The sequence below is a fragment of the Felis catus genome, chromosome D1 (genome assembly GCF_018350175.1).
Source record: "Felis catus isolate Fca126 chromosome D1, F.catus_Fca126_mat1.0, whole genome shotgun sequence".
Classification (NCBI taxonomy): domain Eukaryota; kingdom Metazoa; phylum Chordata; class Mammalia; order Carnivora; family Felidae; genus Felis; species Felis catus.
Genome location: NC_058377.1, coordinates 3,500,409 through 3,527,227, shown reverse-complemented (window position 1 = coordinate 3,527,227; position 26,819 = coordinate 3,500,409). Strand labels below are relative to the sequence as shown.

Genomic DNA, 26,819 nt, shown 5'->3' with positions numbered 1-26,819 from the left:
AGAGGGAGACACAGAATCCGAAGCAGGTTCCAGGCTCTGAGCTGTCAGCACAGAGCCCAACATGGGGCCCGAACTCATGAACCTTGAGATCATGACCTGAGCTGAAGTCGGATGCTCAACTGACTGAGCCACCCAGGTGCCCCTCACAATAACAAAAACATTTGTGTTTGGCACATCCTGGTAATGTTTTATACCATGACTGAATTTATTAAAGTCTAATTACTTCATTCTTTTGGTCTTCAACCTCTGCCTGTCGAAACATGATCAAATTGCTATATCATTAATCCAAACTAAGTGATTTTAATTATCAAATTGTTTCTATAATATCAAATTCTACTTATTTTGATCGCTCTAGTTTTATGATCTGCAGAGTCATTTCTGAAATAATTAATAAACACATATGGCTACTTTGTCTCTGATTTCTGGTAAACCTTTGCATGTTTGGGAACAACAATCGCAGATTACACTTTACCTGTGATTTTGATGCCCAGTGCATAGATACTATGATTGTCTCATATGCCTGATAATCAAGAGTCAACTGCCTTCACAATAATAATTATCTCATATGTATAGGGAAAATATTTTTCAGATAACTGAGGAAATACTTTCTCATATCATCATCATCATCATCATCATCATCATCATCATCATTTAGAGAGAAGAAGAAAATGTGAGAACAAAAATGAGAGAGGTCTCCTGGTAAGTAAATGATGGCTAACACATTATCTCTTAAGCACCTAAGTATTTGATGACTGCTCGATAACGTACAGGTGCTGATGTCACCAAGCCTGACCCCTGGTGTGAGGTGCAAGCTGTCCAGCTGTGGAGAAAGTCATCATACTTGTGACAACCAAAATCCAGAATATGGTCACCGATTCTATAGAAAGAGGAATGGAGACAAGAAATGTACACAGGGCTTGAAAGATGAGTTGATTTAATGTGTTCACTTAGCATCAGAGGCAAATATTTCATATGGGACATGGGATAGTAAATGTACTGCAGTGACAAAGAGTCAGTTCTTCAATTCCCTGTAGTCTGGGGCTTATGTACAATTGAACTGGCAACAATTCATACTCTTTCTGAAGGAAAAATGAAGTCTCAGGAAGGAACATAGAAGAAAGAAGATTGTTGTTCAGGGAAGTAAAGGAATGATTTATTATAACACCATCTGGTGTCAATATGAATGAATTGAAATGAAAACATAGATAACACTTTTCCTTTTTAAGAAGAGAAGAGAAGTGTTCTTTCCCAAGTGTTACTCTGGTTATTTCTTCTGTCTTCCGTGAGTTCACAAAATGAATACCTGCTGATGTTTTTATGACATCTGTTTTTTTTTTTTAAGAACTAGAGGCTTCTGTTGGTCTGGGTTGCTGATTTGATTGCAGCCCTTTTGCTGCCATTGACGGGGCAGGACATTTTATTGATGACACTGTACTGTGTTACATACAGTAAAACTCCTTGAGCGAGTGGTCTATGCTCCATTTCCTCCCCTCCCATTTACTCTTGAACCCACTTGAACCAGAGTTTCATCCCCAACATTCTAGAGAGATTCTTATTTCCAAGTGACAGATAACTTGAACATTTATAAATACAACAGTCAATTCTCTGTCCTCAGTGTATTTGATCACCACACTGTTGATCAATCTTTTATTATTGAAGCATTTATTTCACTTGGCATCCGGGACACCCATCTCTCTTCTCCTACATTATTGACAACGTCACCACAGACTGTTTTTCTGATTTATCTGGACCTCTGAAACCTGGAGCACCCCACACATCAGACTTCTATGCTTTCTTACAATTACCTTCTTGGTGATACCCAGACTTACAGCTTCAGCTAGTTTCTTCATGCAGACATTGCCCATATTTTATATCCTTTATCCCTGAGGTAGATTGAGTTAGTATTCCCGTCTCCTCTAGACGACAATTACATATCTCCACTACAAAAATGTCAGACCTGACCATGTGACTTGCTCTGGCCAATGGAATGAGAATGGAAATTACGTTGGTCACCTCTAAGGAAAAGCTTTATGAGCGAGTGCATGATTCATCGCGCCTTTGCCTTCTGCCATGAGACTGGCAAAGTGTTAACCTGTCTGCTCTGTCAGCCTGGGTCTCAGGATCAAGGCAACTTGGAGCAGAGCCTCAGCAGCCCCAAGGTGGCCATGAAGTACGAGTGAGGAATAAAAATGTGTTTACTGAGATTTGGGTCACTTAATGTCTGCATAAGTAAGTGTTTTGTCTGGTACAAGCTCCTTTTTCCCTAGAACTCACATACTTACTCTTTGTTAAACTCCTGTGTGTTGACATTTTATGTGTCTCCAATAAGTCTCACATGGTTTCCCTCCAAAGCTTTCCCTCCCTCAGTTTTCTTGATCCCCCTAAATGGTGACTTCATTCCTTGTGTCGATGGGACCCTGACTTGTCGCTTAAGTCACAGTCCTGGCTCAATCGATGGCAGATCCTGGAAACTTCAAAATATCCTATCCTTCCATCTATGGATATGTGGCTGTTTCCTGTTTGTGTGTTTGTTGCCATTTCCCCTTTAATACAAGTAGGCAGTCCCTTCGTTTGCACAAACTGCAGTAATCTAACTAGACTTCGTATCTGCTGGGATCTTCTGTGTGCTGGTATGTATCCTGTGGTACGAATGATCGTACCCCTCAACAGTCTGCTAATTGTCCATTTCCTTCATATACAATATTTTTACCATTGCCCAGAGGACCCTCATCACCCTTCACCCTGACGTCACCTACCCCCACTCTAGTCCCCGCACTCTACTGCAGACACGTGGGCCCACCTGTGGTTCTTTAAGCATACCAAGCATAGTCCTTCATCCAGGTTTTACACTGCTCTTCACTAATCTGGCAGGCTGTTCCCCTGATTCCATGAGGGCTCAGTTTCAGTCTTTTGTGAATATCACTGAATCCATGAGCCATCCTTGGCGACTGTATGGAAAGCCCTAAGCTGTTCCTCAACCCTTACAATCACTTTTACTTGACTTGAAATGTCTCCAAAGGGCTGAACATCATGTGACATATTACATGTACACTTGTGTGTCTGTCTCCTCCCACTCGCATGTAAGCTCCAGGACAGTCAGGGTCTTATCTGTTTGGTAACAGCTGTATCTCTTGCTTCCAGATCCCAGTCTGGGATGCAGTACGTGCTCCATAATAGGGGTGCGTCCATCACTGATGTGTAAGGGATGCGAGGAGAGGTCTGAAGTCCTGACCTTCCCACTTACCACCTTTGAGACCTTGGACACAGTAATGACTTTTGTGCCTCAGGTGTTTTGTTTTGTTTTGTTTTGTTGTTATTTTGTTTTGTTTTTAACTGAGATTAACTGGACCTATCTCATGGTTTGTGTGAGAATTTTAAAAGACAAAATATAACACTTCAAACAATGCTGGGCACGTATTAAGTGATCAGTAAATGCTCACAAAAGCACTAAAAAGGACATCTATGGCTCAGCAGACTAACTGGGAGAGGATTTTGTGCCAGAAACAGAGTTTCAATTCTCAACTGAGCCACTGCACGCTGAGTCGGCTGGTATAAGCCTTACCCTCTATGCCTTCATGTTCTTATCTGTAAGTTGACAACAATAATAGAACTTCAAGAATTGGATATAATGCATATAAAACGCCCAATCTGCATCTTACTCAAAGTAGGGATACAAACAGTTACCATTATAATGGCAACAACTTATTGAGGGATTAATTTGTACCAGGAATTTAAGACTCTGTCAGTCCTCTAAGGTGGCCATTTTTCCACATAAAGAAATTAAATCGTGGAGAGGTTTAGAAACACGATCGGGCCATTTGGACAATACGTTGAGCTGAAATTTGAACCCAATTTGTGTTCTTAAGCACTAGCCTACCCTTTTGTATTAATTTATTGAAAAGCCAGTTAATCAACATGAGTGTTCATCCCCAAGGGATGTAAAACGTGTCTGGCAGGGAGGTGGTACATATATAAACATAGCTGAGTAAACAGTGATATGTGATTTAAGTAATGATCAGGGACAGTATTAAAAAGCTTTCTTGGGGCGCCTGGGTGGCGCAGTCGGTTAAGCGTCCGACTTCAGCCAGGTCACGATCTCGCGGTCCGTGAGTTCGAGCCCCGCGTGAGGCTCTGGGCTGATGGCTCAGAGCCTGGAGCCTGTTTCCGATTCTGTGTCTCCCTCTCTCTCTGCCCCTCCCCCGTTCATGCTCTGTCTCTCTCTGTCCCAAAAAAAATAAATAAACGTTGAAAAAAAAATTAAAAAAAAAAAAAAAAAAAAGCTTTCTTGTGGCATGTTTTGAGCTATTTCACCTTGAATAGTATTAACAGTGGTGAGAGTTCAGACCAAAGAGGAAACAAGGAGAGAAGCTTTTAAGAAGAAAAATAACTTTGCTTATGTGTCGATGTGATAAGTAAGATTGAGAAGGACTCACCTGTGAGTTGACTCATCACCTCTCGGTTTATCGTTTCTGAATCTTCGTGTCCCTCTCTCTGTGGAGGGATGTCATCTAAGGCTTCTTTAACTACTTGAGCCTTGGTTCCGCTGCATCTCTGTTCCAGAAGGAGGCCAGTGAAGACTTTCTCAGCAGATGTAATAAATCCGAGAAGAAGAGCAGTGTGCTTCATTTCTTGAGCTTAGAAACTATCTAAGAAGACGTCGCAAAATTTAATTTCTCATCAACCGGGGAAAAATAACAACTGGGGCTTATTTCACTTGTTCCTGGGAAAGCCATTTAGGGTAAATAATACCATCTCAGTTTTACAGATGAAAGAACTGATATTTAGAAAGATAGTTTATTCAAAGTCACGTGGCTTTGATGAGTTCTTGAACTCCAAGCAGATACACTTGTCCCCACTTACAGTCTTCAATTTGCTAAATATGTTTGAAGGAGATGAAGGAAATGACAACCAGAGCAAACATTTTCAATTAGCTCTGGAAGTTTGGCTGTCTTTTTAATCTTTTTTTAGTGTTTATTTGAGACAGGGAGACAGAACACAAGTGGGGTAGGGACAGAGAGAGAGGGAGACACAGAATCTGAAGCACGCTCCAGGCTCTGAGCTGCCAGCACAGAGCCAGATGCGGGGCTCAAACCCATGGACCATGAGATCATGATCTGAGCTGAAGTAGGACACTTAACCGACTGAGCTGTCCAGGCGCCCCCATTTCAGTGACTTTAAAAGGGATATTAAGACCAGGAAGATTTGTAGCTACAGGTGTATCCACATCTAAATCTGATCAGTTCATCAGGGAATCTATTGCTACATTTCTATTAGACAAGAAGATTCTTCCAATATGTCACTATGCTTTTTTCCCCCTATGTTGAATAAAATTACCAGCATATCTTTAAAAAAGGGAAGGTCTGATCCAAATCTGGTGTGGGTAGTTTTCCTAGAGTGCGAATCCTCTTTAGCAGGTAGGATTAAAAGTACAGTTAGGCTCAATGAAGGGCAGCAGGAAACCAGAGATGAATGTGCAGCTAATGGCTAGTATTGTGGCTCAATTGCCTGATAAAACCACCCAACTGTTTTGCAGAGAGATTTTCTGGGCTCTATGGGTAGGGGGTCTGTCTAAGCATTAGAAAAGAAACAGTAAAGGAAACCAAGGGCCAAACTAGGACCACACAGAAAGGAGCCAGGACACTCTCCCCTGCAGGTGAAACTAAGTCTATACAATTTGCTAGCTGAGAATTAATCAAATGATACTCCACATGATTACTTCTGTCTCCTTTTTCCCCCGAGTATTGCCCACACGTGTTCCCAACTACACAGAAATACCATGGCATCGGAATTATTGCAGAACACACTATTTTCAGATTTCTTTTAGCAATCCAGACCTGCCTTATATTCTCTCTGTTGTGAATCCCTGTCTCAAACGATCAACCCCATCACTGCCTGCCAGGAGCGAAGCTGGCCTGTCGGCCGCTACTGTCTCCTCGCAGGGCTCAGGCAGTCTGCTAAATGCTTTCAATCTGCCTAAATGAATGTTTTCAGTTTCGGCCGCGACCCTTACACTTCCGTCGTCCCTAAATTTTTCCATTATGTGTTAAAAGACTAAGTAAGTGTTCCAGTCTACGCCGGGTCACAGGTTCTTTTTAAAGATTCTTCGTGGGAACCTTGTACTTGTTAGTCTTACGTAACATGCTGAGAATGTCTGCAGAGAAATAAATGGACTGAAAGCCTGGCTTAGCATAGTTTCAGGCAGGTCCTAAGATTGGAGTGAATCACACTGTATTAAACACACATACACACCTTTTCTCTTATTCTCTCTCTGTCCCACGATGCTATGGAGAACGCGGCTGCCCAGGTATTTGTCTGGAGTCACAGCTCTGGCCTGCTCACTCTCCTCCTCAGACACGTCAGTGGCCCCACATCGCCTATTGAAGAAAGGAGAAACACTAGGTCCTGTGAGCTGAAGACGTGTTAGCGGTTTAAATAACCTATGTAATCCTCATACACCTGCTGCTCTGTTTTACCAACGGGATGGACGCTGTACCTGTGTCCACATACTTACAGGGAGATGAGTCACCCACTTAGCTTTGCAGCATCCGTGTTCTTTCTCTCTACTCCTTAGATTCTCCATTCTTGCCAAAGCAAAAAACAGGGCTGTGCCTGTATTTTTCACACCACTGACCTTTTGTGTATGTGGATCCTTCTGGCAACCCCTCCCAACCCCAACTCTTGTCCTTTCATTTCACATTCGGATCCTACAGTCCCAGCATCTCTTTGTCCACAAAACTTTCTCTTATCTCTCTGCCACCCTTGATGCCTTCCCTTAAGGACGTTGTGATATCTTTTTCCTCCGAGTGGCCAAAATAGCATATTTCTACTTCTGCTTAAACAGACTTTCTACCTCTGCTCTTATCATGTGCACATTTTCCTTCTTTCTACAAGACCCTAAGTTCCTGCAGCCTCAGTGCTAAAAAAAAAAAAAGATCAAAGATGAACAACAAAAGAGAAAGAAACATGAAAAGAGGGCTGAAGGTAGAATAGTGTATTTTGAGCATACAGTGACATTGCGCAAAGCATAGTCTCATTAATCTGTCTGCTTTGCTTTTAAGAAAAGTAGTAGTGCTATTTTCAGAATAATTGCGGTTTCTTCAACACCTAATACTCACAGGAAAAGTGAAAATAGTTGCCATATAAATACAATTCACTAGGGTAAGTAATGTATACACATCCCCTCGTACAGTTGTATGAGGTCAAAAGTAGTATCAGCCCTGTATAGATGAGGAAGCTGAGGCCAAGAGAAATTATACCCTCGCTCAGTGTCACAGAGCTTCTAGAAGACAAAGTCACAACTACAAACCGACTTGGAAACCCACGTAGTCTGTAGACTATGGCTTCCCAGGCTCCTTAGGCCTCGACAGGGCCACACAGGTCTGCACCATCACCCCAGCGCTGTGGCCTCTCTGCAGCTCACCCCACAAGTACCATCTTTCCTGTTGTTCTGGACATCTCTGAAAGCCTCGTCACACCAGATTCACGCCAAGATAGTGTGTAAAGAATGCTCTCCCTCCCCAGAAGCTTTGAATTCTGAAAGGGACTATAAGGTGAGATCCGTGATTAAATGATAGAATGAATATTAGCAATGAGGTGGAGTGATGTTATAGACTTTTAATCTACGATGAGCATGTATTGTACAATAAGAACAGATTAGATGCTCTCTTTGATAAATCAAAACAATGTCCATGCTACTTAATTTTTTTAATGTTTATTTTTGAGAGAGAGAGAGACAGAGCATGAGTGGGGGAGGAACAGAGAGAGAGGGAGACACAGAATCTGAAGCAGGCTCCAGGTTCTGAGCTGTCAGCAAAGAGTCCGACGCGGGTTCGAACCCGCGAACCCACGTACCGTGAGATCGTAACCTGAGGTGAAGTCAGACGCTTAACTGACTGAGCCACCTAGGTGCTCCATTACTTAAAACACACCTGCTCAACGGTGTATGAATGAATGCCTATGCCTTTGATTTACATAGTCTGAAGCAAGAATATTTGGAAAATTGATAAATTGTTCAGAGGTTTCATGTGCTTCATCAGACAGTTTAAATAGAACCTTATACATCCAGTGTGGTGAACTTGAATGTGATTGTTGCTTATAATCCAGAACAAAAGATGGTCTCACTTTGCTGGTGCAGTAAATGATGCAGTCTTTAGCTTATTCAGATTTTAAAGGCACCAAGCAAATGTCTTACGAAGAATTAACTTCTTTACCCAGTTGCTGAGACACCCAGGTTTTGGAAGCACAGTTCATGTTATGAAAGACAATAGTTCTTGTTGGCATCAGGTGATTAAGTAGATACTTCTTTTTTTTTTTTCTGTGTAAAAATAGCACACTTTGAAATGAGTGTGAAGACCTGGGTAAGATAAATGTCAGAGAGAATGTCAGTTTAGAAAAATGAGATATTTTCTAAAATATCCAATACAGGAACGAATAGCTGATCATAAAGTTATCACTTGGATTTAGTATTTATTGTGCTCTGTGCAGTTTTCTACTCTGTCCACACTAGCAGGTTCAATCAACTTGTTAAGTGTGTATATTTGTTTTTATTTCCCATCTCACTCTGATGTTTGTAGCTGTTGCATTCGAAATTACTACCGGAATGGGTGCAGCAAAACTAACCAATATCCAGGGCTAATTCCTTGAGTTTCAACACGAGACTTGTTTCTTAACATATATTTGTATATCAAGCAATATTTGAACATTTCCTATTTGAAAATCATGGTTATATACAGTGAAGACCAAAAAAGATACCGTATTTCAACAAATTTATGATGCTGTCTCTTTTAAGATGCAACATTATTTTATATGTGATTTAAAAGGGAAAAAATGTTAGGTGCCATTAATCGCAAGATACATCATGATTTCAACGATGTGAAAATGTGAAACCGTGTATTTCAGTGAAATATGATATGTCCTGGTTCCCTAGGAAAATAAATCCCGTGTATAGTTAAGAGAACAGTTGACCTTTAAGAAAGGCATCCTTGCACACTTTTACCACAGAGAATGATAAGATGATAATTGATGTGAAAGAGTAGAGGGGTTAGAAAGCTATTTAAGGAGACTAAATGTGGCTAATTCTTGGAACAATTAAATGCTGTTGGAGAACAGGCAGCTCATCATCAGAGGTACACTTTGGAGGATTTGTCTGGGGTCAACATGAAGAGTAAATTCGGGATGGGGAACTTTGCAGTCAGGAAGATAATGAAAACTCACAAAAGTGAAGTCATGGGGGCCTGATCCTAAGTAAAGGCAACAAGATTAGGCAGAAACTTTGTCATGAATAAATGAATAGATGTAGACGCTTGTGAATAAAGGGGGGGATGAAATTAGTACAGTGGAATGTGACTCTGAAATTTGGAGTTTGAGTAGATGGAAGTGATAAGACTGAGAACACGATTGTGTAGATTTCGGTGTATTAAGGTGTGGGGAGAACTACTGATGGACCTCCAAGGTCATGTTGGAAATGTGGACTTACGGTACAGAAACAGTCAGGCTTATGTCACTACTTAGGGATCGCAAGAACGGAAGCATGATGTCTTTTCTGCTTCCTCCTCCCTGCAAGCAACAGGTAAAATGCACAGTTTACCCCATGTTCTGACCTCAGATGCTCCAGCCACGGGAGATCATCCACTGTACGTGACCCCAGATATGATACGATATGGTGTATCTCAAGATTTAAGTGTCTATATTCAATTACTAACTCTGGTAGAGAAAATGAACTGATAAACCATAACAGGTGTGTCTTTGGATTGTTAATATTTTAATGAGAAGAACAAATTCACCCCTATATAATGCAATACAAAAAAAATGCAAGTAGTGGAATACAAAATTTATAAGCAAAACAGTCTTAGGGTTTTAGAGGACTGAGAAGTGCCTGTGGCCAAAGAGATCATTTATTCCACCCAAGAAAGGCTTTAAGAGTAGGAGAATTTGAGTTCTACAGTGAACCGCGGTTAACACTATTCAAAAGTAAATATTGTTGATTGTTTGATTTCCTAGCCTTATAAAGCTCAAATCATAAAGAGAATGAGAGAAGAATGAAAACAGTTCATCATGTCACAAGAGTGAAATAACCGTGGTAACCACTCTTCCCGTCCTTTCTTTCATATTGCTTTTTAAAGATGGATTTTACCATATTTATGCTACCTAACTTAATTTTACTACTTACTATTAAGTCTGAAGCATTTCCCCAAGTCAGAGAGAGCAATATTTTCTGTTCACACAATACTCTTTCATATAGAAAATTTATATTTTACCTACACATTGCAACATAATCCCTTATTATTATCACATTTTGATGTTTCTAAATTTCTTTATTGTAAATAATGCCCTGATGGCTTGTCAAATCAGTATCTTACAATAGATTGCTTTCAGTCATTGTACTGTGTAAAAGACAAACGATTTGAAAGCTTCTGATAAACACCGTGAAATAGCTTTCTGAATAGACTGTGAACAGTATGTAATACTATTTGCTTGCGAGAGTGCCTGCTCCGATGTAGTCTTTGATATTTTTACTTTGGTGATGACTATTTCATGCTTGGAATGAGAAAAAATTACTTTGTATTTTAAAACTACGAATTTCGTCAATTTGAAAGATTAAGCACTTTACTAATAATTTGTCAGCTATCTGGATTTCCCCTTTTAGATCTTCTGTTTAATACACTTCTATTGAGGTTGATATCTATACACTGGAGTCTAATTTCTTATCGTATGATTTCATTATAGATAAAAATAGTAATCCTTCGTAACATTTCCTTGAAATATGTTTCTGATCGTACTGTTTATGGCTATCAGATTATTTAAAATGGAATAAATCAACTCGACCAGCCCCCTTTGGTGTTTAGTTTCATCCATTTCCCTGAAGCTGTCAAATCCTTCAATATCCAACAATCAAATACAAAATACACAATTCATTTCATTTTTGAGATAATTTCTTAAATTATTGATCTTTCTGCCTTATTAAAGAACAACGCATAAATTATTAAGCACCATTTATTGAATAACTCCCTTGTCCCTTTTACTTTGTGATTTCTCCTTTAGGACACATATACTCAGGTCTACTAGCCTGCCCATTCTGTTCCATTTATATTTTTGTCAGCAACATGCCCAAACCAAACTTATTTCATTGTTTGGGCTTTATAATTTGTTGAGGCTCTCCATCCAAATTCATCATAAAAACACCTATATTAGCTTTAGTCTTTGTTTAAATATCTCAGTGGGATTTTGGTTTCTTTTCATTTCCCCTGGTCATTACAAATACATTAGTGTCTCACATATTTTGATGGTACTATAACTGAAATATTTACTCAGTATATCTCCTCCAAATAATTAAGGATGGTATGAAGGAAATTTTCTGAATGTTGCAGATTTATTCTTTAGTTCATAAACTTAGTGACTCTAATTGGTTGAACTAATTATCTTAGTTTTTAAGATGTGTAATGTTTTTTCCTTCCAAAAATGGTTTCTTCTTCTTTTTGTCATTGCTTTATTGCATTGACCAGTAATTCCTGAATAACCTTTGAAAAATCATAACAGGAAGTCTTCTTTATGATTTTAATGAGAAAGCCACTGGGATTTCATTGGTAAGAATGCTGTTGGTTGTTGGTTTCAACTAAGTAGTCGAACATTACTATGAGTATTTATGTTGTAGCTTGAAATTGGTACCTTTTGACCACCTTCACTCCCCTCCCCCATATCTGGACCACCAACATGATCTCTTTTTCTATGCGTTTAGCTTTTTTCTTTTTTTAGAAAATTCCACATATGAGATCATACAATATTTATCTTTCTTTGTCTGACTCATTTCACTTAGCACAGAGCCCTCAAGGTATATTCATGTGATCACATATGCTAGGATGTCCTTCTTTTTATAGTTGAATAGAATTTTTAAAAATATTTTTTAATGTTTATTTATTTTTGAGAGAGAGAGACAGAGAGACAGAGTACGAGTAGGGGAGGGGCAGAGAGATAGAGAGGGAGACACAGAAGCTGAAGCAGGCTCCAGGCTCTGAGCTGTCAGCACAGAGCCTGATGCGGGTCTTGAACGCACAAACCACGAGCTCATGACCTGAGCTGAAGATGGATGCTCAACCGCCTCAGCCACCCAGGCGCCCTTTGAATAGTATATTATTGTGTACATACACATACTTACATATATTTTCTTTATCCATCATCTGTTGATGGGCACTTATGCTGTTTTTATGTCTTGGCTAGGGTAAATAATACTGCAATAAACATAGAAGTGCAATATGTCTTCAACATACCAATTTTGTTTCCTTTAGATATACACCCAGAAGTGGAGTTGCTCGATCATAGGGTGGTTCTATTTTTAATTTTTTGAGGAAACTCCATACTGTTTTCCATAGTGGCTGCACCAGTTGACATTCCCAGTAACAGCGCACAGGGTTCCCTTTTCTCTACTTCTTCTCCAGCATTCATTATCTCCTGTATGTTTGATAGGAGACATTCTAGAAACCATGATGTGATATCTCATTGTGCTTTGGGTTTGCATTTACCTGATGATCAGCGATATCGAACATGTTTTCATGTGCCTATTGGCTGTTTGAATATCTTCTTTGGAAAAATGTCTATTCAGATCCTTTGCTCATTTTCTAATTGGGCTATTTGTTTTTCTGTTGAGTTGTATAAGTTCTTTACATATTTCGGATATTAACCACTTACCGATATATGACTTGCAAATATTTCATCCCATTGAGTAGGTTGCTTTTTCATTTTGTTGATGATCTCCCTGCTGTGCTCAAGCTCTAGTCTGATAGTTTTTAATAGTCCTGCTTGTTTATCTTTTGTTTTGTTGCTTGTGTTTTATGTGTCATATCTAAAAAAAATCATTGCCAAGATCCATGTATAGAGGCTTTTTACACATGTTTTCTACTAGGAGTTACGTGATGACTGTAGTTAACACTGCTTTATAGTGTATTTAAAAGTTGTACAAAAGTAGATCCTAGAAGTTCTCATCATAAGAAAAAAAATTTTTGTAAACTATATGAGATGATGGGTTATAACTGAACTCACTGCATTAAAAATATTTAACATATTTTTTCTCATGACTCCTTTGTGGTGATATTCAATATTAGTATATTTCATAATATTAAAATATCTATTCATTTCTAAGATAAATCAAATTCAGTAATTATAAATTATTATGTTAATTTCATCTCTCTGAATCTCTCATTTATAAGCTTTTCATCTATGCCATAAGTGAAAATACTTATTTTATGGCTATTATTTGAGATTTTGATATCAACATTATAGCATATCAGAACATGAATTATTTAGCTTTTTGCCTATTCCTTTACTTTGGAAACTTTTTTCTTTTTTTATGTCAGAAAAGTCAGAAATGCATGCATTTGAAAAGGTTATCTATAAAAGGTTTGAGTCCAAAGCCCTGTGTTCGGAGGATTGCTTTATAGATTTTATTATATTATATTACAATTAGTTTAATATGATTTCCTGGCTACAAACATATTAAATAACATTGAAGAAAATGGAGAAAATTGAGAGAAATGAAATAAAATCACCTACATTCTATTTAATCGATATCATCTCTCTCTATCCATCTACTTATCCATCTATTTATGTAAATGAACTCTGTACTTTACATACAGTTTTCTAATTTACCTTTTACTTTATATCCTTGTAGCAATATTTCCATTTGCAATTGATTTTAGAAGAAATTTGTAGCAATTATTTTAACTTAGCTCTGTATTTGAGATATTTCAATGTTCTTTGTACCTTAAACTTTCACGTCATTACAACCTCAAGATTACATTTTACATTTTGATTTAAATGTGTCCCTAAGTTATCTTTTATTAATGGTATATCAATAGTGTGATTTCTTAGCTCTTGCATGAATAAAAATATACCTACATCTGAGGATAGCATACTTTTTTTCGTACTTATGTGCTTCTGTGCTTCTTTAATTTGTTTGCCTCCATAATATATTAATTATCTTCATTTAGTATATTGCCTGATAAGATAAACATATTGAAACTACATGCTCAAGTTTTTTTCTCTTTGGCTTCAAGACATTGCTTTTGTATGTAGTCGACACTGAATAATTTTTTTTATATAACAGATTAGTATATATCTGGATCTTTCTTTATGTTTCCTTACACAGACACTCCAATTATTTGAGGCCATACCATAATAACCTATTTCTAGAGTAACCCCAAAATTTAGTGTACTGTTCCATAGAACTGCTACTTTCTTACAACTTTGAAAGTAAGTAGACATTTTCTAATATTTTCTTCTTTGTCTTCATTTCTTTAAGTCTGTTCTTTGTCTCAGGCTTTACGCAATATTTCCTTTCTTTTGAGCTCTGGTTATTTCTTTATCACAACTATCTCTATCAAGAAAGACTGTGTTGAAATTGATTTTCAACCACTCCATTTAGGCACTTCTTCACATATGCAACTGGAGAGTAGGATAATGGGTCCAGTTCCTAGCCCTACCTCAAATTCATAGCTGTCATTTATCTAGTTGCTTCTTGCACAGCTGAATGCCTCTTGGGTCACTTGTCCTTTGCTTCTCACAAGTTCTCTGGTCATGGATGGTAGAACAGTACAAGGCCATCTGTGGTCTTTCTCCATTAAATGAATTAGGTGCTATGCATGAAAATCACAAGTCCTGCATATAACATGCAGAAGTAAACCTTTTTCCTGTCATGACTTTTCATTGAAATGGTAGCCTTTCAATGGATTTAGAAAGACATTGACATGGTATGTTGAGGAATAAAGTCTGACAGTTGTGTCTGATATATTCTGCAGGGTTTCTGATAGATGTAGATTTCTGTTCTTCAACCAAAGGATATATATAGAGTTGGGGAGAGGCTGACAGTCCCCTAGATGCCTCTTTGTCAGTGGTAGGAATCTCCCCTTATCTCCAACATCCCCAGGGTGTGCCTGAGACCATGGATAGTCCCAAACCTTATACATGCTATGGTTTTCCTCTACACACATACCTATGATAAAGTTTAATTTATAAATAGGCATGGTAAGAGATTAACAGCAATAACTAATAATAAGATAGAACAATTAACAATATACTACAATAAAAGTTGTGTGAATGTGGTCTCTTTCTCTCCCCCAAAATATCTTATTGTACTGTACTCATCCATCTTCTTCTTGTGATGATATGATATGATATGATATATGTATGACATGACATGATATGATATGATATGATATGATATGATATGATATGATAAAATGCCTATGTGAAGAGATTAAGTAAGGTGAATAACGTGGACATTGTGATGTAACATTAGACTACTATTGACCTACAAATGATATGTCAGAGAGAGGATCATCTGCTTTCAAATTCAATTGACCTCAGGTAACTGAAATCACAGAAAATGACTCAGGGGACTGGCTGCTGTATTCTTCCATTATCACTGACAGGAGATCTTACTTTAGGATTTAATTTCTCAATCTGTCTTGATATTATTGGAAATTGCTTCCAAAACTTTATTAATATCCTCTTGTTTTTATTAGGTTTGATGGTTGTTATATACCCTTTGACTTTTCCTACATTTCTGTAAATATTTTAATAAGAAGTTGGGAGGGAGGAAATTGTGGAATATTAGCTTACGGTCATCTTTACTTGGATTTCCATCACAGGCAGAGGAAACAATATGAGCTAAGTCAGAAATGTGAGAAAGTGGGGGTATTTCTGTGAAATGCCTAGATTCTAGTAGTTATACAATTTTATCATGGATTGTGAAATGGGGAGCCATGGAAAAATTTTAACCTGAAATTTGGCATTATGAAGCTGTGTTTAATAAAAATGGTCTGACCACAATGGGTACAATTACTCCAATGAGTCATGGATCACTTATCAACTGCCATGGTTGAAGTGAGAAGAGACTTGGGACAGTATAAAAGGGAGACATTAATTAAAGTCCTCCTCATGACTGAGGATGTCAAATTGCAAAATAGTTACTTATCAGAGTCAGACTGGTTTTTCACTTATTATTAGTTCATTTCTAGCTACTTAAAACCATATGGTCTTGGGCATGCCTCTTAATATCTCTGTGCCTCAGTTTCCTCAGAATTGAGGGTGGTTATTGGCTGACATGTGTGCCAATAATAATAACTCTATAAATTTGGGCCATTATTATTACTAACATATCGTGTTCTAAAAAATTAGCTAACTAGGAGGAACGGTGACAAAGGTAGAGGTCAACCCTCCCAAATACTGAGCTTTCTACAAGAAAGGTGTAATAAGCATTCATTCGCATGTTTCCTGCTCAGCCAACAAAGCTGGGCAGGAAATGGCCTTAAATCACCTTTAGTGTGCTGGGACCCCATTTGGTTCTTCGTAAATGTAGACTTCACTTCTAAGTGTCATCTCATTCCCGGTCTGTTTAAACAAAAATGGATTTGACATGTGAATATACTGACTAATTTTTTTCCTCTTAAACTCTGAAATATAAATCCTGTGTTTACTTTACAAGCATTGACTCTACCTGTGAGCCACTATGTTTTTCCTGATTTTTTGTGTGCATGTGCGGATTTGAAAGCTTTTATTTCTCAGTGAATCTGTTATGCCAACAGAGGTGTTTTCATTTGTGTATTTTTCATTAACTTATAAGGATGAGAAAAATGAGACTATATTAGTATAGTACATCATTTGATTAATTATTTGTAATAGGTAATTGGAAGGTACGTAAATGACTATTCCCTATAAGAAGCAAGGATAAGCTTTTCCTACTAAAATTGAATGCTCTCTTGCACTGTTGTTAAAATAGCAAGGACAGGGGTGCCTGGGTGGCGCAGTCGGTTAAGCGTCCGGCTTCAGCCAGGTCACGATCTCGCGGTCCGTGAGTTCGAGCCCCGCGTCAGGCTCTGGGCTGATGGCTCGGAGCCTGGAGCCTGTTTCCGATTCTGTGTCTCCCTCTCTCTCTGCCCCTCCCCCGTTCATGCTCTGTCTCTCTCTGTCCCAAAAATAAATAAAAACGTTAAAAAAAATAAAATAAAATAGCAAGGACATAATCTTGGATCTTCTCTTAATATTTCCTTACTTGGAGAGATCAGTAAACGTTAGAAATGAGGGCATGCCTACCTTATGGAGTCAAGAATTTCTCCTTGCCTTTTAGAATCTTTATATATTATCACAGTCCAGAAATTGCAGTCATCTGTTTAGCTCAACATATTCAAAGAACACCCATGTTCTTCTGCAATTTAAAATGAAGAGTCCGATTCATTGCCACAAGAAATGTAGCTGCTTGCATATGAGATAACCTGTATGTCAGGTGTCTCGAGAACAGAGTGCAAGTCTGTGCAAAGCACAGGAATTCTCAGGGAAGAGAAACTACATTTAGTTAATATTAGTCATGTTAACATTTAAATAAGCTAGCATTTATTAGGTACTTGTTATACACCAGGCATTGTTCTAACTCATTTCATCTCCTTGATAATGAAATGAATATTGTTCTTTTCTTCATTTAACCAAGGGAGAGACTCAAAGTGTTGTTCAGACCAGGCAGACAGTAAAAGGACTATTTTAACAGAGACATTCTGACTCAGAGCTGGGACACAAAAGCACCACGCAAAAATACCTAATAATTCACATGTGTAAGCAGCTTTAATCACAAAAATGACTCTTTGAAGATGATGGAATATGAAAAGCTATCATCACTGTGGTGGAGAAAGACATCCATCCTTTTTCTAATTCAAAAATGCCAAAGTAGGAAAAACAGCTATGTTACTCAGAGGGCCAGAAGGACAAAATTAAAAATATTCTTTAATAGCATTACAGTGTCATTTGGTTTTGATAATGACATTAGTAATAGGCTATGTTATAAGCAAAAGTGATGGTAATTATTTAAATGATATTTAGGGGAGCCCCGGTGGCTCAGTCGGTTAAGTGTCCAGCTTTGGCTCAGTTCATGATCTCATGGTAGTGAGTTCGAGCCCTGCATATGGCTCTCTCTGTGCTGACAGCTCAGAGCCTGGATCCTGCTTTGGATTCTGTGTCCCCCCTCTCTCTGCCCCTCCCCTGCTCATGCCATCTCTCCCTCTCAAAAAAAAAAAATTAAAAAATTAAATGGTATTTAAAAAAGTAAACTTTCTTGAGGCAGAATTTATAAATACTATATTTACTAATTTTAAATGTGTGATTCAGTGTGTAATGAAAAGTACATATTAAAAATACATCTGCGGTGCCTGGGTGGCTCAGTCCAATAAGCATCTGACTTCAGCTCAGGTCATGATCTTGCTGGTTCATGGGTTCAGGCCCTGCATCGGGTTCTGTGCTGACAGCTCAGAGCTTGGAGCCTGCTTCAGATTCTGTGTCTCCTCTCTCTCTGCCCCTCCCCTGCTCACACTCTGTCTCTCTCTCAAAAATAAATAAACATTAAAATAAATTTAAAAAATACATATAGCCATATAGCATACATAGAATAGTTTTACTACCTGAAAAACTCAGGTGCCTTTATATATCACCTTTCTTAACTTCTCACCTCTGGCAACCACTAATATGCTATGTCTCTAGATTTAGAATTTCATATAAATGGAATTACACAGTGTATATAGTTCTTTATGTCTGACTTCCTTCCATTACCATAATGCTGTGGCTATTTATCTCTGTTGCTATATGTGTCAGGTATTTCTTTTTATTGCTGAGTAGTAGTCCATCATAAAAGCATACTTCAATTAATTTATCTATCCACTCACAATTGGAGAGACATCTGGGTATGTATAGCCAGCATTTGACTATTGTAAATAAAGCTGCTTTGAACCTTCAAATACAAGTCTTTGTATGTGCATAGGTGTTTTTGTTTTTTCTATTTGATAAATGACCAGGAGTGAGATTTCTTAAAAGCCACCCAATTGGGAGTATACAATTCAATGGATTTCACTGTATTTACAGAGTTATGCAAATGTTGCTATAATCTAATTTTGGAATATTTTTTATCATCCCCCGAAGTGGGCAACCACTAATTCTTTTTCTGTCTCTACAGATTCACCTATTCTGTGAATCTCATATAAATGTCATCTCATATAAATGACATCATGGAATATGTGGGGTTTTTTGACTAGCTTCTTTCATTTAGCGTAGTGTCTTTGAGCTCCAGCCAAGTTTCAGCATGGATCTTCACTCTAGAAGTTCCTATTCAAATCTTCCACTCTTTCTTTTTCTTTCTCTTTCTTTCTTCTTTCTTTCTTTCTTTCTTTCTTTCTTTCTTTCTTTCTTTCTTTCTCTTTCTTTCTTTCTCTTTTCTTTCTTTCTTTCCTTCTTTCTTCCTTTCTTTCTTTTTCCTTTCTTCTTTCTTTCTTTCTCTTTCTTTCTTTCTTTCTTTCTTTCTTTCTTTCTTTCTTTCTTTCTTTCTCCTCCTTTCTTTCCTTCTCTTTTTCTTCCTTTCTTTCTCTTTCCTTTCTTTCTTCTTTCTTCCTTTCTTCCTTCCTTCTTTTCTTTCTTTCTTTCTTTCTTTCTTTCTTTCTTTCTTTCTCCTCCTTTCTTTCCTTCTCTTTTTCTTCCTTTCTTTCTCTTTCCTTTCTTTCTTCTTTCTTCCTTTCTTCCTTCCTTCTTTTCTTTCTTTCTTTCTTTCTTTCTTTCTTTCTTTCTTTCTTTCTTTCTTTCTATTGTTGAGTCATCAGAGTTATTTATTCTGGATATGTGCCCTTCATCAGATACATATTCTACAAGCACTTCTCCTACTGCATGGCATGGCTTTTCATTTTCATAAGGGTGTCTTTTGAGCAAGAAACATTTTTAATTTTGATGAAATACAATTTTCTATTCTTTTCTTTATGGTCTGTGATCTTCATGTAAGAAAACCCCTCGCTAAACTCATGGTCACAGGTACTTTTGTTTGTTTTCTACATGAAGTTGTACTCTTCTCTTTACTATAGCTAGGTCTACTGTCTCTTACAAATTAGTTTTTATATATGGTATGAAAGATGCATAAATGTTTATTTTCTTTTGCATATGGATATCCAATTGTACCAGAACCATTTGTTGAAAAACTGTCCTTTCCCATTGAATTTCTTTGACACCTTTGTTGAAAATCAGTTGACCATCTGTGCCTGGGTGGCTTAGTTGGTTAAGTGTCTGACTTTGGCTGAGGTCATGATCTCGTGGTTCGTGGGTTCGAGCCCTGCGCTGGGCTCTGTGCTGACAGCTCAGAGCCTGGAGCCTACTTTGGATTCTGGGTTTCCTTCTCTCTCTGTTCCTCCCCTGCTCATGCTCTGTCTCTCTCTCTCAAAAATAAATAAAGATTTAAGAAAAAAAATTTTTAAAAAGAAAGAAAATCAATCGACCAAATGTCTGTCTCTATTCCTAAACTCTGTATTCTTTTTCCATTGATTTGTATGTCTTTCCTTATACAAATAGCACACTCATGGTTGCCCTAAATTTATAATATCTCTTGAAATGAGATCTGCAAGGGCCTCAACTTTGCTCTGCTTTTACAGAATTATTTTGGCTATGCTAGTTTCTTTTGTTTGCATCTAAATTTTAAAAACAGGGCTTTTGAATTTCTACAAAAATAAGCCTGCCAGGACTTTGACAGGGATTACACTGAATCTATAGTTCACGAGTGTCTACCTTAACCATGCTCAGTTTCCAGATTAATGAACATGGTATATATAATCTCTATATTTCATCTTTATTTATTTGTAGTGTTTTGTGGTTTTCATTGTATATATCTTAATACATTGTCAAATTCATTCCTAAATGTTTCCTATTTTCATTTGCAATTGTAAATAGAATTTCTTTTTCAATTCCAATTTCCATTCTTCACTGTTCAGATACAGAAACAGTGTTGAATTTTGTATATTGAACTCACATGCTGTAACATTGCTAAACTTATTAATTCTAGCTGCTTTCTCATATATCTATTAGAATTTCCTTCATAAACAAACATGTCATCTGTGATTAAACAGTTTATCTCCTCCTCTCCAGTCTGTATGCCTTTTATTTCTTTTACTTGATTATTGCATTAACTATAAGCCCTCTATTTCAAAGTGGAATAAAAGTGATATGAGCAGACATCCTGTAATGTTTCAGTCTTAGGGGGATAGCATTCAGGTTTAATGATTAATTATGATGTTAGCTGTAGGATTTTCATACATACTTTTGATTAGGGTGAGGGAGTTCCCTTATTTCTAGCTTTCTGTTAGTTTTTCTATCTTTTTAACCATAAATGGGTATGAATATATATATATATATGTATATATATATATATATATATATATATCAATAGATGTAAAAGATAATTTGGCAAAATTCATACCCATTCATGTAATCCACTATATTAATAAACTGCAAAGGAATATATATAGTGGATTACATTGTTCATATTTCAAATGTTAAGCTAGCCATGTATCCTGAGGTAAACCACACCTGGTAATGATCCTCACTTTTTATATATATTTCAGGATTTGATTTTCCAAAGTTTTGTTAAAGATATCTGCATCTAAGTTAATGAAGGATTTTGACGTCTAGTTCTCTTTTCTTGTAATGTGTTTGTCTGGATTTTTGTATCAGGACATTGCTGACCTCATAAAATAAGATGCGGAGACTGTTTTGTGAAGAATTTATGTAAAATCAATATGATTTCTTTTGCAAATGTTTGGAAGAATAATCCAGAGTGGATTCATCTCATCCTAGAATTTGCATTGGGGATAATTTTTAAAGATAGATTCAGTTATCTAATAGATAAAAGGTTATCCAGGTTATATTTTTTTCTCCTTATATGAGCCTTGGCGGTTTGTGTCTTATAAGTGATTTGTACATTTCATTGTTGATTTATTGGTGTACAGTTGTTGATAGTGTTCTATGTTTATCTTTTGATGCTTGTAGGATCTGTAGTGATGTTTGTAGTATTTGTAATTTGTGTCTGTTTTCTGTCCTGGTCAGTAAAACTTAAAAGACTTTATTAATTTTAATCATCTTTGCAAAAAAACACCTTATGGCTTTATTGGCTTTCTTTTTTGTTGTTTCTGCTTTGATTCCATTCTTTTGTTTTGTTTTGTTTTGTTTTGAAATCATCATTTCTTTCTTACTGCGTACTTTGTGTTTGACTTTTACCCCCTAGTTTCTTAAGGTAGAAGATGAGATTGTTGACAGGAGACCCTTCATCTTTTCCAATAGAAGCATTTAAGATGATAATTTATTTTCCTTTTAAGAACTGCCTAGCTGGATCCCATAAATATTGATATCCTGTGTTTTGATTTTCATTTGATTTACAGTATTTTTTTTAGTTTTATTTATAGTTTCTTCTTCAATTCATGAATCATATGTAACCCATGTTGTATTAATTTCCAGATATGTGGAGGTTTTTCAGATCTCATGTTTTTTTATTTTTTGTATAATTTCACTTGGTCAAAAAACACATTTCACACAAGTTCTGTCCATTTAAATTTATTGAGATTTGGCTTGTTCTTCAGAGTGTATTCCAGCCTCATGAATGTTCTCTTTAACTTGAAAAGAAAGCACATTTAATATGTTTTTTTTTGGGGGGGGTGGAGTATTCTATGTCCATGCAAGCTGATTGATAGTATTTTTTGAGTCTTAAATATCCTTTCTGATTTTCTGGCCAATTCTTTAACAAGAACTGAGAGAAAAGTGTGGGAATCTCCAGTGATAATTATAGATTTGTCTTGTTCTCATGAAATTTTGCTTCATGTATTTTGAAATTCTGTTATTCAGTCCATACATATTTGGAATTATTATGTCCTCTTGATAAACGGACCCTTTTCTCTTAGTGAAATTCCCTTCTTTGTCCTTGGGAATATCTCCTGTTCTGTGATCTACTTTTTCTGATATTAATATAGTAACTCTTCTGAATTTTATTTTCACGTATATCTCTTTTAAAAATCCTTTTACTTTTACCTTCTCCATGTCTTTATCTTTACAGTGGATTTCTTAAAGCAGCATATAGTAGAGTCTTGCTTTTTTATCCAATCTGATAATCCATGTCTTTTAGTTGGAGTGTTTAGATAATTTATATTTAATGTAATTATAGATAGGATGGATTTAAGCCTACCTTCTTTAAATTTGTTTCCATTTGTTGCCAGCTGCCCCTTTTAAAATATTTTTTCTGGGAGGAGGGAAGATGGCGGCGTAGGAGGACGCTGGGCTCACCGCGCGTCCTGCTGATCACTTAGATTCCACCTACACCTGCCTAAATAACCCAGAAAACCGCCAGAGGATTAGCAGAACGGAGTCGCCGGAGCCCAGTGCAGACGAGAGGCCCACGGAAGAGGGTAGGAAGGGCGGCTAGGCGGTGCGCGCTCCACGGACTGGCAGGAGGGAGCCGGGGCGGAGGGGCAGCTTGCCAGCCAAGCAGAGCCCCCGAGTCTGGCTGGCAAAAGCGGAGGGGCCGGACGGACTGTGTTCCGACAGCAAGCGCGACTTAGTGTCTGGGAGGACATAAGTTGGCAGCTCTGCTCGGAAAGCAGGAAGGCTGGAGGACAAAGGGAGGGAGAGCTGCTGAGCCCCCGGATGACAGAGCTCAGTTTGGTGGGGAACAAAGGCGCTCGCCAGCGCCATCTCCCCCACCCATTCCCCAGCCAAAATCCCAAAGAGAACCAAGTCCTGCCAGGGAACTTGCTTGATCCGTGCAAACACCCAACTCTGCGCTTCTGCGGAGCCAAACCTCTGGCAGTGGATCCGACTCCCTCCCGCTGCCACAGGGCCCCTCCTGAAGTGGATCACCTAAGGAGAAGCGAGCTAAGCCTGCCCCTCCTGCCCCCGTGCACCTTGCCTACCCACCCCAGCTAATACGTCAGATCCCCAGCATCACAAGCCTGGCAGTGTGCAAGTAGCCCAGACAGGCCACACCACCCCACAGTGAATCCCGCCCCTAGGAGAGGGGAAGAGAAGGCACACACCAGTCTGACTGTGGCCCCAGCGGTGGGCTGGGGGCAGACATCAGGTCTGACTGCGGCCTCGCCCACCAACTCCAGTTATACACCACAGCACAGGGGAAATGCCTTGCAGGTCCTCACCATGCCAGGGACTATCCAAAATGACCAAGCGGAAGAATTCCCCTCAGAAGAATCTCCAGGAAATAACAACAGCTAATGAGCTGATCAAAAAGGATTTAAATAATATAACAGAAAGTGAATTTAGAATAATAGTCATAAAATTAATCGCTGGGCTTGAAAACAGTATACAGGACAGCAGAGAATCTCTTGCTACAGAGATCAAGGGACTAAGGAGCAGTCACGAGGAGCTGAAAAACGCTTTAAACAAAATGCATAACAAAATGGAAACCACCACGGCTCGGATTGAAGAGGCAGAGGAGAGAATAGGTGAACTAGAAGATAAAGTTATGGAAAAAGAGGAAGCTGAGAAAAAGAGAGATAAAAAAATCCAGGAGTATGAGGGGAAAATTAGAGAACTAAGTGATACACTAAAAAGAAATAATATACGCATAATTGGTATCCCAGAGGAGAAAGAGAGAGGGAAAGGTGCTGAAGGGGTACTTGAAGAAATAATAGCTGAGAACTTCCCTGAACTGGGGAAGGAAAAAGGCATTGAAATCCAAGAGGCACAGAGAACTCCCTTCAGACGTAACTTGAATCGATCTTCTGCATGACATATCATAGTGAAACTGGCAAAATACAAGGATAAAGAGAAAATCCTGAAAGCAGCAAGGGGTAAACGTGCCCTCACATATAAAGGAAGACCTATAAGACTCGTGACTGATCTCTCTTTTGAAACTTGGCAGGCCAGAAAGAATTGGCACGAGATTTTCAGGGTGCTAGACAGAAAAAATATGCAGCCGAGAATCCTTTATCCAGCAAGTCTGTCATTTAGAATAGAAGGAGAGATAAAGGTTTTCCCAAACAAACAAAAACTGAAGGAATTTGTCACCACTAAACCAGCCCTACAAGAGATCCTAAGGGGGACCCTGTGAGACAAAGTACCAGAGACATCACTACAAGCATAAAACATACAGACATCACAATGACTCTAAACCCGTATCTTTCTATAATAACACTGAATGTAAATGGATTAAATGTGCCAACCAAAAGACATAGGGTATCAGAATGGATAAAAAAACAAGACCCATCTATTTTCTGTCTACAAGAGACTCATTTTAGACCTGAGGACACCTTTAGATTGAGAGTGAGGGGATGGAGAACTATTTATCATGCGACTGGAAGCCAAAAGAAAGCTGGAGTAGCTATACTTATATCAGACAAACTAGACTTTAAATTAAAGACTGTAACAAGAGATGAAGAAGGACATTATATAATAGTTACAGGGTCTATCCATCAGGAAGAGCTAACAATTATAAATGTCTATGTGCCGAATACCGGAGCCCCCAAATATATAAAACAATTACTCATAAACATAAGCAACCTTATTGATAAGAATGTGGTAATTGCAGGGGACTTTAACACCCCACTTACAGAAATGGACAGATCATCTAGACACACGGTCAATAAAGAAACAAGGGCCCTGAATGAGACATTGGATCAGATGGACTTGACAGATATATTTAGAACTCTGCATCCCAAAGCAACAGAATATACTTTCTTCTCGAGTGCACATGGAACATTCTCCAAGATAGATCATATACTGGGTCACAAAACAGCCCTTCATAAGTTTACAAGAATTGAAATTATACCATGCATACTTTCAGACCACAATGCCATGAAGCTTGAAATCAACCACAGAAAAAAGTCTGGAAAACCTCCAAAAGCATGGAGGTTAAAGAACACCCTACTAACGAATGAGTGGGTCAACCAGGCAATTAGAGAAGAAATTAAAAAATATATGGAAACAAACGAAAATGAAAATACAACAATCCAAATGCTTTGGGACACAGCGAAGGCAGTCCTGAGAGGAAAATACATTGCAATCCAGGCCTATCTCAAGAAACAAGAAAAATCCCAAATACAAAATGTAACAGCACACCTAGAGGAACTGGAAGCAGAACAGCAAAGGCAGCCTAAACCCAGCAGAAGAAGAGAAATAATAAAGATCAGAGCAGAAATAAACAATATAGAATCTAAAAAAACTGTAGAGCAGATCAACGAAACCAAGAGTTGGTTTTTTGAAAAAATAAACAAAATTGACAAACCTCTAGCCAGGCTTCTCAAAAAGAAAAGGGAGATGACCCAAATAGATAAAATCATGAATGAAAATGGAACTATTACAACCAATCCCTCAGAGATACAAACAATTATCAGGGAATACTATGAAAAATTATATGCCAACAAATTGGACAACCTGGAAGAAATGGACAAATTCCTAGACACCCACACTCTTCCAAAACTCAATCAGGAGGAAATAGAAAGCTTGAACAGACCCATAACCAGCGAAGAAATTGAATCGGTTATCAAAAATCTCCCAACAAATAAGAGTCCAGGACCAGATGGCTTCCCAGGGGAGTTCTACCAGACGTTTAAAGCAGAGATAATACCTATCCTTCTCAAGCTATTCCAAGAAATAGAAAGGGAAGGAAAACTTCCAGACTCATTCTATGAAGCCAGTATTACTTTGATTCCTAAACCAGACAGAGACCCAGTAAAAAAAGAGAACTACAGGCCAATATCCCTGATGAATATGGATGCAAAAATTCTCAAGAAGATACTAGCAAATCGAATTCAATGGCATATAAAAAGAATTATTCACCATGATCAAGTGGGATTCATTCCTGGGATGCAGGGCTGGTTCAACATTCGCAAATCAATCAAGGTGATACATCACATTAACAAAAAAAAAGAGAAGAACCATATGATCCTGTCAATTGATGCAGAAAAGGCCTTTGACAAAATCCAGCACCCTTTCTTAATCAAAACCCTTGAGAAAGTCGGGATAGAAGGAACATACTTAAA

The 26,819-nt window shown here is 37.9% G+C and overlaps 1 protein-coding gene across 1 annotated transcript in view; it reads right to left on the bottom strand.

Moving 5' to 3' along the window:
- GRIA4 (glutamate ionotropic receptor AMPA type subunit 4) overlaps positions 1 to 26,819 on the bottom strand; it is a 1,433,894-nt gene that overhangs the window by 595,946 nt on the left and 811,129 nt on the right. Inside the window, exons 6-7 of the mRNA XM_045039802.1 lie at positions 6,250 to 6,374; positions 4,434 to 4,646 (exon numbers count right to left, since the gene is read on the bottom strand). The gene's annotated coding sequence lies outside the window, so the exon portion shown is untranslated. The remainder of the gene's footprint in view (positions 1 to 4,433; positions 4,647 to 6,249; positions 6,375 to 26,819) is intronic.